Below are 12,285 nucleotides of genomic sequence, written 5' to 3' on the forward strand. Positions count from 1 at the left end.
TGGAACAGGCTCCCCAGGGAAGTGGTCACAGCCCCAGCCTGACAGAGTTCACGAAACCTTTGCACAATGCTCTCAGGTGCAAGGTGTGATTCTTGGGGTGGTGCTGTGCAGGGCCAGGAGTTGGATGATCCTGAGGGATCCTTCCAACTCAGCATATTCTATGATTCTGGGATTCTATGACCTGCTTCTCTGATCAACTGCTAAAGCTGGAAATAGAACTTTCTGGGCTGAGAACACCTTTGCCAGCTCATTTAGAGCTGAAGCCATTGAGCTGTTAATGCCACAAGTTCCTGCCTATGTCCCAAGTAAGAAACGAGCTTCAGAAGTCTCAGCTTTTGAGTCAAAATCCTCCAATGTATTTAGGTATTTGACTAGGGTGAAAGATGGGTCCCTACAAAAGAGGAGACAGATTCTAGTACCACCTGTCTTTCAAAGAGAAAGATGACTGAATTTTTGTTTTGCATATTAACAGGGTAAGCAGATGGCAAAAGCAGGGCAAAGTGAGTTTCAAGCAGAGCTTCCCATTTCTTGGCTTAGAACAGACACAAGCTCCCATCTCCCTATTAACTTATTCCACAGCTCTCTCATGGAAGGGGGGATCCCCCCTTTGCATGGGGGGATGTACAAAGCCCTGTTGTGCTACAGGTTCTGGGGACATTTTACTGTTTCACTTGGGCTGAGATGCTCCTGATGAAAGGAGAGTTTAGGGAAGCTGTCAGGACCTGGGGGTCCCTCTCCTCTAACTTTGGTGCATCTACCATCAGTGACAACAGACATGTTCAATGCTGTATTTTAAGTGAACTAAGGTGCCACTGTTCCATTATCCAGGCAAAACAGAGAGGCCGGGCTAAGGCAGGATAACAGTAAATTATCGTGGAAAACTGACTGAGAAGGGAAAGCTAGCCCCCAGCTTTGTAGGAATATTTTTGTACTTGGGGACATCATACGCCATCATCTGGCTCCACCGTGTGTTGGGATCTCTCCTCTTGCCTCAGGGGAGGAAAAATTTTGTTCCTCACCCTTTCCTAGACGAGAGTGCAAGCACTTGCATTACTCTCTCTTCGGCAGGCTGTTGTAGTAGTGCCAAGGAGGCAATTTCTCATCAACCACTCTCATTGTTTCTGCAATTCAGAGGCACTTCCAGTCGAAATGCATTCCCTGTTCTTTGCTCGTCTTCTCCAAAGTGTGCACACGCTGGCCTCTCTGATGGTAAAACGTTAGCAGGCCGGGGCTATTAAATCTTCGATTGGCAAGGATTTGCGGGGATACCTGTCCTTAGGATAACAGGAGCCACCCGGATAGCCCCGGTTCCCCGCAAGACTTGCACCTGCTGGGGCTCTGGAAACACATCCACTCACGGAATGCCTGCCTTGGGACAGAGCTTTCAGCTTTCTCCTACCCTTGTTTGCAAAATCACAGAATCAGAATTATAGAAAAGCTTGGGATAGAAGGGACCTTAAAGTTCCCACCACCCCGCCATGGGCAGGGACACCTTCCACTGGACCAGGTTGTTTAGAGCCCCACTCAACCTGGCCTTGAACACTTTCGGGGATGGGGCATCCGCAACTTCTCTGGGCAACCTGTTCCAGTGCCAGCTATCTTCCATATTCTAAATCTGCTCTGGAAAACTCGCGTTAAAGCCCCGAGCGCGGCCGGGGTTGGACTGAGGGCGGCCTGCAAAGGCGGGCAGAGCCCACAAGATGGCGGGCGCGCTCCGCGGCCCGGCGGCGGCGGCGCGGCCTGGCAAGGAGAGGGTAAAAATACAGCCCAGATTGCCACCGCCAGGCTGAGAACAAAGGCAAAAACACCGTGCTAGCGCGGGCTGAGATCCGTTTCAGGAAGTTTAGTTTGGAGTCGAGAAGAACGAGAGGGGATCCCATTAATGCATTTATATCGATCTCTATATATCTGTATCTCAAAGGCAGGTGCCAAGAGGATGGTGCCAGACTACTTTTGGTGGTGTGCAGCGACAGGATGAGGAGCAATGGACATGAACTAAAACACGGTAAGTTCCACCTGAATATGAGGTAGAACTTCTTTATGTTACTGGAATAGGCTGCCCGTGGACGTTGTGGAGTGTCCCTCTCTGGAGAGATTCCAAACCCACCTGAACACATTCCTGTGTCACCTGCTCTAGGTGACCCTGCTTTGGCAGAGGGCTCAGACTGGATGATCTCCAGAGGCCCCCTCCAACCCGAAAAATTCTGGGAAGTGCTGGAAAAAAAAAAAAAGGGAGACATCAAACACCCACACGCCCAGCATGGGATACAGCCCTGTGTCTCATGTCAGGCAGGGCAGAAACAAAAATGAGGAGCAGAGGGATCGTGAGGGTCTGCAGGGTGGCTGCTGGACAGGGAAGTGTGGGGCAGATGGGCAGCAGAGCCTCCCGCAGTACCAGGGATGACCCAATCTTCACCGTGATACAGATTTATGTTTTTAATACACAACCAGTCAATTATAACTTGGTTTTGGGAAGCAAGGGCTTCCTTGAAATTGAGGCCGCCTTATATCACAGAATCACAGCATAAGCTAAGTTGGAAGGGACCCACAAGGATCATCAAGACCAGCTCCTGGCCCTGCACAGGATCATCCCCAAGAGTCACATCATGTATCCAAAAATACTGTCCAAACACTTCTTGAACTCTCTTGGTGGTGTGACCCTTTTCACGTTGCTTTATCCTATCCCAGCCTTCTCCCCATGGCCAGATGCTGCCTTGCAGCGGCTCAAACTGAATCCTCCTGGTCACAGCACCAGCAGGATCCTTTGGTGTAGGATACAGGACGTGTGCTCCTGAGCAAAGCCACAGGCAAGCCCCCAAAAAGCCTTTGGAAAGCTTCTGCATGGCTACGTTGTGACTTTTCAGACAGGCATAGCCCCACCTGGATCCCTGTCTCCAGCCTATCATTTTTAGCATGTATTTGGCAGCACGTTGCCTGGGTGATGGAAGGCTGTCTCCACCCTGGGGTGGAGAACTTCTTGGTGGGGTTCATTGCTGCCCCTGCATGTGGGGACTTTTTGACAAGTGAAGCTGGTAGTGCCACCTATTCCTGGGATTTAAGTAATTCTGGGATGTTCATTGCACATACAGGTGGTCTTATGAGAAGGGGCGACTCACAGATTCAGGCACAGCTGTGAATTCTCCACATTCAAGGGTAGCTGTGTTGACGAGTTGCTCTCTGAATCTCAGTGAAGAAATCTCTCTATTGTGGTTGTCTTCTGCTGGGATCCTGTTCTCAAAAAATCAAAATATTTGGAACAGAGGAGTCTGGTTTTTGAACAAGCCTGAAACCCCAATGCTCTGAAATCCAGAGCACTTGTAGGATTTGGCTTGTGATGGGCTCCTCAAAAAAAGACCCCCATGACTATGCCTTTATAAAAACAGATGACCCTTGCTTGGGCTTACTGTGGTTAAGAGCTTCGAGAAGCTCCCTAGTCCTGTCCTGACACCCTTTCATCATCACTGTCTCCACTTCTCCTCCTCCTCCTCCTCCTCCTCCACCCCCTCCACCCCCTCCCACAGGGTTCAGCTTGCAGAAATCCTATCCACTGACAACATCCTAGGAGAATGTACAGACTGTATCCTCTCCAAAAAACATGAGCAAAGAAACTAGAAGGTACTAGAGGGTCAACCTCTGTTTAACATTTCATGGGTTGTTGTTTGGTTTGGGTTTTTAAAAATTATTTTGTTGTTTGTTTTTATCATGAGAGCAGCTCTTGTCTGCTTGGTCTTCCCCATGTGATTTCCCCTTCCAGGCTCATACCTCTGTTGATTGGTGCAAGCAGCTCCTTGTGCAGTCAGGTTTTGTTCTTCTGAGGCACCAAACATTCCCCTCATGAAGTGCAAGCACCCCACGTGGCATTCAGGGAGTCAGGCATTTCAATGCTCAGTGTTCTTGCATACTTAAGTACCTTTTAGGCTCTATTTCTTAATCCTCAAGCTTTAAAAAATGCTAAATTCAAGTGGAAAATAGACGAACTTGTTAAACATTGGTCCCTCTGTGGCTTGCCTAAAGGAAGAAATTATATTGAGATTTTTTCAAGTCAAACTATTGCACAGACACACTGAAGGGAGGTACATAAGAAGAGACTTTTCCTGGAAAACTTCACCCCTGTAGAGAATCTGTAGAACAGAAGTCTGGTGATAAGCAGAAAAATTACCTCAGTGTTTCAAGATACAAGAAAGATTAGTGGTCCATCTAGAATGAAGAAGAAACAAGGAAAAAAAATCAGCTCTAATCAAGCATGCCAGAGCATAACCCTCTCTGCAGATCTCTTCTCATAACAGTCCAAGCCCATGAAAGAACTGGCATCAATAGATGCTGAAGCCTACTGAAGGCCTTTAATGTAGCAAGTCAATGAACTTTGATGGAGCTGGCTTTTCTGGAAAGTCAGTTGGATTGCCAGGGTAACTACATCACAAAAGGATGCAGGATGGAAGGATACAGACATTTGCTAAAAAGTTCTATGGGCATGACAAAATTAAATGAAACTGGATGTCCTAGAAAACAGTTTTCACATTCATCATGTCTCTTGGCTGGATTCCACAACATTACAGAAACATTTCTACAAGAATTTATTAATTTTCACATTCTGGGCCCTGGAGAGCTTCCCATGCTGCTCAGAATAGGTAGGTTTTTTTGAGTACAGGCTTAGAGGTGAGATCTAAGCCAGCTGGGCAGGGCCAGCATCCTTCAGTTACACATTACCATGCATATGACTTAATCCTGCATCAACAAGCTGAAAGGAAAGAGAGTAAATGGACTATCTGCTTATTTCATCCACATTTAGCAGCAGGATATGCATATAAAAGCAGATGAATTGTGGGGACAACAGTAAGCTAATCTGAGACAGAGAGCAAAGGTAAATCTTTTTTCTGAGACAAAGAACAGCCTTCATCTGGCGAATGAATAAACAAACGGATGCAAGCTACAGGGTAAGGTTAGAAGCAACATTCCTCCAGAGTTTTGAAGAAGTTTTAAACTCATGGGTTCAGTTCAGACTAAAACATGGGTTCTTAAGTTCTAAAACAAAACGTTTCTTAAAGCCTGGGTCAGCTCCTGCTTGGGTCTGTTTGCAACTGCAGTCTTTGCAAAAAAGCCTACCAGTGGCTGCAGGACTTCACCTGGTGCCTGACTAAGCCATTTCCATCTCTCCAGCCAAAGCTTACATTCTCTGTACTTCTTCTTACACCTTCTTCTCACGTCCTCTATACTTTCCTTTGCTGGAGCTCTTCACTGATGCGGATACTTCTACTGCTTTCCAGAGGTATGGGGGCTTCAGGGAAACTGGTTGGAAGACTGCTTGCATGTCCTCCAAAAAAACCCCAAACCTAAAACAAATACAACCCCCCAACATTTCTCATTCTTCAAATGTTTTTTTTCCCCCACATAAAAATAAGTTCAGGACTCTCACTATTTGGAGAGCTCTACCTCTAACTTCCCTGTCCTAGAGAGCCTGTGAACCAGGCTAATGGTTTGTGGGTATTGACAACAACTGCATGACAACTGGATGACAACTACACCCCTTCATTTCATACAATCATAGAATGGTTTAGGTTGGAAGGAACCTTAAAGATCATCTAGTTCAAAGCCTGCCCAGCCTGACCTTGAACACTTCCAGGGATGGGACATCCTCTACTTCTCTCGGCAATACGCAGTAAAGAATTTCTCCCTAACATCTAATCTAGACCTATCCTCTTTGAGCTTAAAACTGTTCCCCCTTGTCTTACCATTACATGGAAAAAGCCTCTCTCCCTCATTTTTATAAGCCCACTTTAAGTACTGGAAGGCTGCAGTGAGGTCTTCCTGTAGCCTTCTCTTCTCCATCAAGAGAAGAGCAATCCCAGCTCACTCAGCCTATCTGGGCAGGAGAGGTGCTCCATCCCTCTTAGCATCTTTGTGGCCTCCTCTGGACTCACTCTATCAGGTCCACATCTTTCTTGTGCTGGGAACCCCAGAGCTGGATGCAGCGCTCCAGGTGGAAACTCAGACGGCAGAGTAAAGGGGCAGAATCACCTCCCTTGACCTGCTGGCCACCCTTCTTGATGCTGCTCAGGATGTGTTTGGCTTTCTGGGCTGCGAGTGTACACTGTTGGCTCATGTCAGCTTTTCATCCACAAGAACCCCAAAGTCCTTCTCCACAGGGCTGATCTCCATGAGTTCTTCTTCCAGTCTGTACTCACGTCTGGGATTGCCCTGACCCAGCTGCAGCACCTTGCACTTGTTGAACCTCATGAGGCTCTCACAGGCCCACTTCTCCAGTTTGTCCAGGTTCCTCTAGATGGCATCCCTTTCCTCTGTTGTGTCATCTGCAAACTTGCTGAGGGTGTACTTGGTCCTACTGTCATTAATAAAGATACTGAGGAGACAGAGCCTCAAGGGACACCACTCAGCACCAGCTGCTACCTAGACATAGAGCCTTTGACCACAACTCTCTGGCTGCATCCATCCAGTCAATGCCTTATCCACAAAACAGTCCACCTTTCAAATCCATGCCTCTCCAATTTGAAGATAGGGATGCTGTGTGGAAATCATTTGCCTTGTTTCAGCTCTTTGTACGTAAATGCCCTTCGAAACAAGGAGAAGCGAGCAAACTTGTCTTAGGGTGTACTGGTTTGGCACGGCCTGGTTTTAGGTAGCAGGGGGGCCATGGAGATGGCTCCTGTGAAGAAGCTGCTGGAAGCTTCCCACCATGTCCAGCAGACGCAATGGCTGATGGCTCTGAAGATGGACATACAGCTGGCCAAAACTGGGCCTGTGAGAGAGCTTGGTAATGCCTTTGTGATGACATATTAAATAAGAAAATCAAAACAAAGTCCCAAGATTTTGAATTCTAGCCAGAGAAGAGGAGGAGGTGTGAACATGTGAGAGAAAGCAACATGGCGACACCAAGGTCAGTGAAGAAGGAGGGGGTGGAGGTGCTCCAGGCACCGGAGCTGAGGTTCCTCTGCAGGCCGTGGTGAAGACTATGGTGAAGCAGCTGTGCCCCTGCAGCGCATGGAGATCCACGGGGGACGCAGAGATCCACCTGCAGCCCATGGGGGAAGTGCCCATGCCGGAGTGGGTGGATGCCTGGAGGAGGCTGTGATCCAGTGCAAGACCCAGTGGAGAGAGGGGGCCCTTGCTTCCAGGAGCAGCCTGTCCTTGGAGGGCTGCACCCCGTGGAAAGAGAGAGCCACGGTGCAGCAGTTTTGGGAGGGCCGTGCGCCCGTGGGAGGGGCTCACGCTGCAGCAGGGGCGGTGTGGCTGCTGCTCCTGAGAGCGGACCCACGCCAGGAAGTTCAGGAGAACTGTCTCCTGTGGGAGGGACCCACGGCCTCACGGGAAGGACTCCTCTCCCAGAGCAGTGGAAGGAAATCTCACTGATAGACTGACCAAACCCCCATGCCCTGTCTCCCTGCACTGTCAGTGGGAAGGAAGGAGGGGCTGGGGGGAAGGTGTTCTAAGGGCTTATTTTACTTCTCATTATCCTTCTCTGATTCTGTTAGTAATAAATTCACTTTGCAAGTTAAGTTGAGCCTGTTTCACCCTTGAAGTGTTTCTCCCAGTCCTTACCTCAATCATGAAGTGTTTGTTAATTTTTCCCTCCTCTGCCCAGCTGTGGCAGGGCAGGGTGAGCGAGTGGCTCTTGTGGGTGCCTGGCATTGGGCCAGTGTCAAACCATGACATAGGGCTTGAGAGAATAAAATACTTGCATCATCCCTGGCAGATGGGGAATAAGGAAGAAAGCACTGGGACCCCAGAAAAGGCAACAGGAGATAAGAAATTATTGATTTCCACTACCATTTGGTTTTCTGGAAAAGAAGCCTTGTTTTTAAAATTAGATTAGAGCACTTCTCTAGATACAGTCTGCAGGTATTTTCCAAAGATACCTTAGTGTGTTTCCATCAATAGCTACAGCAGCTACAAATTTGTACTTCTGGATGAAAGATACTTTATCAAAAAGTTCCTGACAAGCTCTTATCTACACAGCACATCAGTGACATACACATCCTGTGTGAAATCTGTGCAAGAAAGACAGGGTTTATTTTGTCAAATTATAAGAAGCACCCTGCAAGACATCCTGCACCACAGATTATCAATGCAGCAAAATACCTGGTGGCAAAGGCAATACACTGAAATGGATACTAGGGAAACTAGGAGGCATGAAGAACAGGCAGGTGAAAAGGCAAATCCAAAGCTTAAGAAATGGAATTTAAAAAACTGAAAAAGGAAACTACTTATCTGAGCTACCACATGAGCCACTGAGCATCACAAATTTTTACTCATGCTCTCCTAAAATGAAAGGTGCTGACGCCAATCTGTACAGAGGGCACATGCACTGGAGAAAGGTTGTTCTTGTGTTGGGTGTAGAGCAAACATTAGTAAAGCCCCAAGCAGGTGAAAGACACAGTCCTTCTAGAACGAGAGGTCACAGGACTGTGCCAGCAATGAGGCTGTCATTCTGATTCCTCCCTTCCACTTTCTGCTAAGTGCTGTTTTTCTCAGTCACTCAGAGGTTAAGGACAGATGGGAACCATTAGATCTTCACAGCTCCTTTGGGAGCTGTTAGTCAGACCTGTCACACATCACAGTCCTTCAAACCTCACCTGCTTACCTTGCCTGAGATTTGACTGCAGTGTCCCTCATGCTTTTAACTGTGGTTAGTGTGCACCCTTCAGAAACAGGCCTGTCCTGGCTTGGACACATCTGGAAAATGTTCCAACTACCCTGACAGCTTGTTATGGTGATTAACCACCTTCATTCCAATAAATTTGTGCCCAGTTTTTCATATGAATGTATCTGATTTCAGCTTGCTGAAACACATTCCCATAATTTACTAGATTAAAGAGCCTTTCAGTACCTGGTATTTCTTTTCAAGGAAGTTCCTTCACCATCATAATCAATTCTCTGCTCGGCCTTTTTTGATAAACTAAAGAGACAAAGTGCCTCATGTCTCCCATTGCAAAGTATCTTCTTCAGGCTCTGAATCATTTTGTGTGGCTCTAATGTTCCACCACCCATTTTTCAACATCAATTTATAACATGCAGGCTATCCTAGTGCTGGTCTCACAAATACAGTACGTGCTTATATCCATTTGCTTGTCCCTTAGGACTCTTAAAAATAAAAAATAAATCTATTCAGAGTCTGAGGCAGATGCAAGCCAGCTTCCTTCTGTCTGGCATTTGGAGCAACCAAAAACCAGCCATCAGTCACCTGCACTGGTGCTGCCATCTCAGGTAAAGGGAAAGCATGACGAGGCTGTCTCTCTTCTTCACCATGACGTAATTCAACACTTTAAAGCAAGGCTGCCCTTGTGCAGGGTTCTGCTCTGAGCACAGATCACCCCAGACACACCCAGACCACATCCATAGGGATAAACTAGCCAATGAGCAAAGGGTATCTGTGTACAGGCTGTTAAACCCTCTTACCCATCAAAGTGTAGTGACTGCAGACTTTTTAGGCCCATACCTGGGAATTGTTTGGGGACATGCTTACAGCTTGAGGCCAATGCTGTGCCAGGGACCAGTCTCTCCATGGACCCTGCTGAGCTCCACTATCTGGGAGTGCTCGCCACCACTGCCACCTCCTTTACCAAGAGAGATAAATGCCATCTTAACACAGAACCAAGGAGGGAGAAGGATGAAATGGCTCACTCACTTTCCCCTTCCAAACAGGTCAGCAGCATTTCTCAGACCAGAGAGGCAGCAACAGGCTGGGGCATCCGGCAGGTGCATCAAACCTGTCAATGCAACCTCATGCAACTCAACAAGGGAAAGGGCACAGGACGAAAAGGCAAGAAGGAAGAAAAGGCAGTAAAGGGACTTTTGCGTAAGCTCAGAAAGGAGAGCTTGTGTAGAGGTCTTGCATCACCATGCAGCTGGGATCAAACCCAGGCTGGAAAACTCACCCAAGCTGATGCTTTAGCCCTGGGGGACCCCTGACCTGCCTGTCCTGCACCAAACATTCACTCGGCATCAGCACCCTGGAGCTTTCTCATCACAGGCCTGTCCTACAGTTGCTTGTCAGAGCCAAAACAGCAGTCACTCAGGAATCCAATGCCAACAAAGCTGCAGGCACTTCACACACATTATACGTAAAAAAGGTGCCCAGCCTGTGCCTAAATAAAACTTTGTCTTCAATTCCAGGGTTCTCAAATCAGGAGGCTGAGGGGAGAGTGATTTTGGAAAAATATAATCTCAACCCCAGCTCATCAGAAGGGAACAAAAATATCTGATGGCTAATATTTTATTAGGTTTTGATTAGAAGAATAGGGATTTTCTTTTTTGCTACAGAATTTTCCCCTTTCTTGTATCTCTCAGGGGCAGAAAATGCTGAATCACAAACCTGGAGCTTTAAAAAAAAAAAAAAGTATTTCATATGCAGAAGAAACATATCTTACATCATTTCATGGTTCCTGCTCTGCTCTCTAGTGCCACGTTCCTCATTTTCAGGCTGTTTGAAAGGTCAGCTTCACAGAACAAATCCTGACCTCAGACATGGGAAATACGCTGCCTCATCACTCCAGGATCTTTTCTCACATGATTAGTCCCAACATTCCTGCAAGTAGAACAGTCCCCATTGCCACTGCCACAGACATTAAAAAAAAAAAAAAAAAAAGAAAAGGGCAAGATTTTTTTCTCTCCATTCTCAAAGTTAATGCTCACCAGCATCACAGCCTCATTTCACAGGCTGGGGGCTACTTCAGCACTGTAATGCTATTGCCATCTACGGACAAGCAATCACCTTACCTAACATACATACAAGTTAAAGTAGGAGTACATGCCTAAACTGACAACAGTTCTTGAAAAAGTTTGAAAAGACTTTAAAGAGGATTTTATTTAAGATTTCCCAGTGGCTAAGATATAGGATCTAGGCAAAAGTTAATTGAAGACAGCAATTAGTCCTCATGGTATTGGTTTTAATACTGGTTATGTATTCATTCAACTAGCTTCATTTTGTCTGAAGATTTTTATTTTCATACTATAATTTGAGCAGACAGAAGAGGTCACATTAAGGTGCTGATCCAGAAGACATATGCATACTCTGTTTATTTTGAATGCAAGATCTGAACTTATTTGAAATTACTACTATCAATTACCAAAGATTTAAAGAATGATGGAAGGCACAGCCGTGATGAACAAGTTCCAGTGCTACAGGAAAGCTGAAGATTAATTTACTTGCTTAATAATGCTGCTAAAAATGTAAGATTTCAAAATTAATAAAAGAACCAGTCAATTAATCTACTGGTTATAAACGACAAATATAGACTGAAAAATATTTTGACTGAAGAATTAAAATTACTGCAAACTCTTTAGTGTGCTTAGGCCTCTAAGGAGGAATATGGCTCTTTTTCAGTAACCTGGGGACTAGTTTTTGTCAGTATCTGTAAAAAATACAAAGCAAAACTGAAGCTCCCACTCACTGGGAGACTCTACAGATGACATGTAAAAGAAAGCACCACCACAGTGAGATGAAAAATGGGGTTTCTGTTAAATTATAACTAGCCAGACGGTTACACTGCTCTCAGGTTCATGATAAAGGCAGAAAGATTGCCTCCCATGCTTGCAGAGTTCATTGCCAGGTGGCTCAAACCATGCATGGTTAACTCGTCAGACTCAGCCTCTTCTTGTTGATCCCTGCTGAACCAGCAAAAGGGAAATGCCCAGGCCCTAAGAGCAAAGATTGCCCCACAGCTTGTCACTCGGGGAGGAGAGCAAAAGCAAAAAAAAAAGCAGCGAAGGCATCAGATCCATCTCAGTCCCTTGCCAGAGGAAGGATGCTGTAAGACTGAACCCTGAACAAGTCATATGAAAAGAACCAAAGCACAAAGTTCTCCTCTAACGAAGTCAGAACAAAAACGTTTGGATAGGATTTCTGGAAGAAGGAGCCAGAGGTGTTTGTGAATAAGCACAAGAATAGGCACTTCCAGTGACCACAGAACTACAAACAAAAGCACTTTTGTGCACTCCCGGATTACTTGCTCTTAATTTCTCTTACGGTCACATGCTTATGTAGGCCTGTACTGTTTAAAAACATGATTTATGAAGATGCCTTAAATTGCAACCAAGTGTTGTGCTATTAATACTGACTTTATTTTAACTTTCCTGTTACTTAATATAAATTTACATAATTTTAATCTCTTACGTGGCCAAATCCCCACTGAATCCTTTAGAAGTTTTTGTTGATACGTCCACTATATTTCCAAAGTGTTTCAGAATTATGGGCTTCCCCCCCCACCCCCCTTCGCCACCATTGTTTCATTGGTTCGGGGACAACCCCTTCTTTTCAGCAGATTGAAACAT

The 12,285-nt window shown here is 46.1% G+C and overlaps 1 long non-coding RNA gene across 1 annotated transcript; it reads left to right on the forward strand.

Moving 5' to 3' along the window:
* The first annotated feature begins 1,634 nt into the window (after positions 1–1,634).
* LOC116440557 lies at positions 1,635–11,222 on the forward strand. The gene is made up of 2 exons (XR_004238667.1): positions 1,635–2,005; positions 10,979–11,222. It is a non-coding gene; the product is annotated as an uncharacterized LOC116440557 (long non-coding RNA).
* Positions 11,223–12,285: the final 1,063 nt, after the last annotated feature.

This window comes from Corvus moneduloides, chromosome 3 (assembly GCF_009650955.1).
Source record: "Corvus moneduloides isolate bCorMon1 chromosome 3, bCorMon1.pri, whole genome shotgun sequence".
Taxonomy (NCBI): domain Eukaryota; kingdom Metazoa; phylum Chordata; class Aves; order Passeriformes; family Corvidae; genus Corvus; species Corvus moneduloides.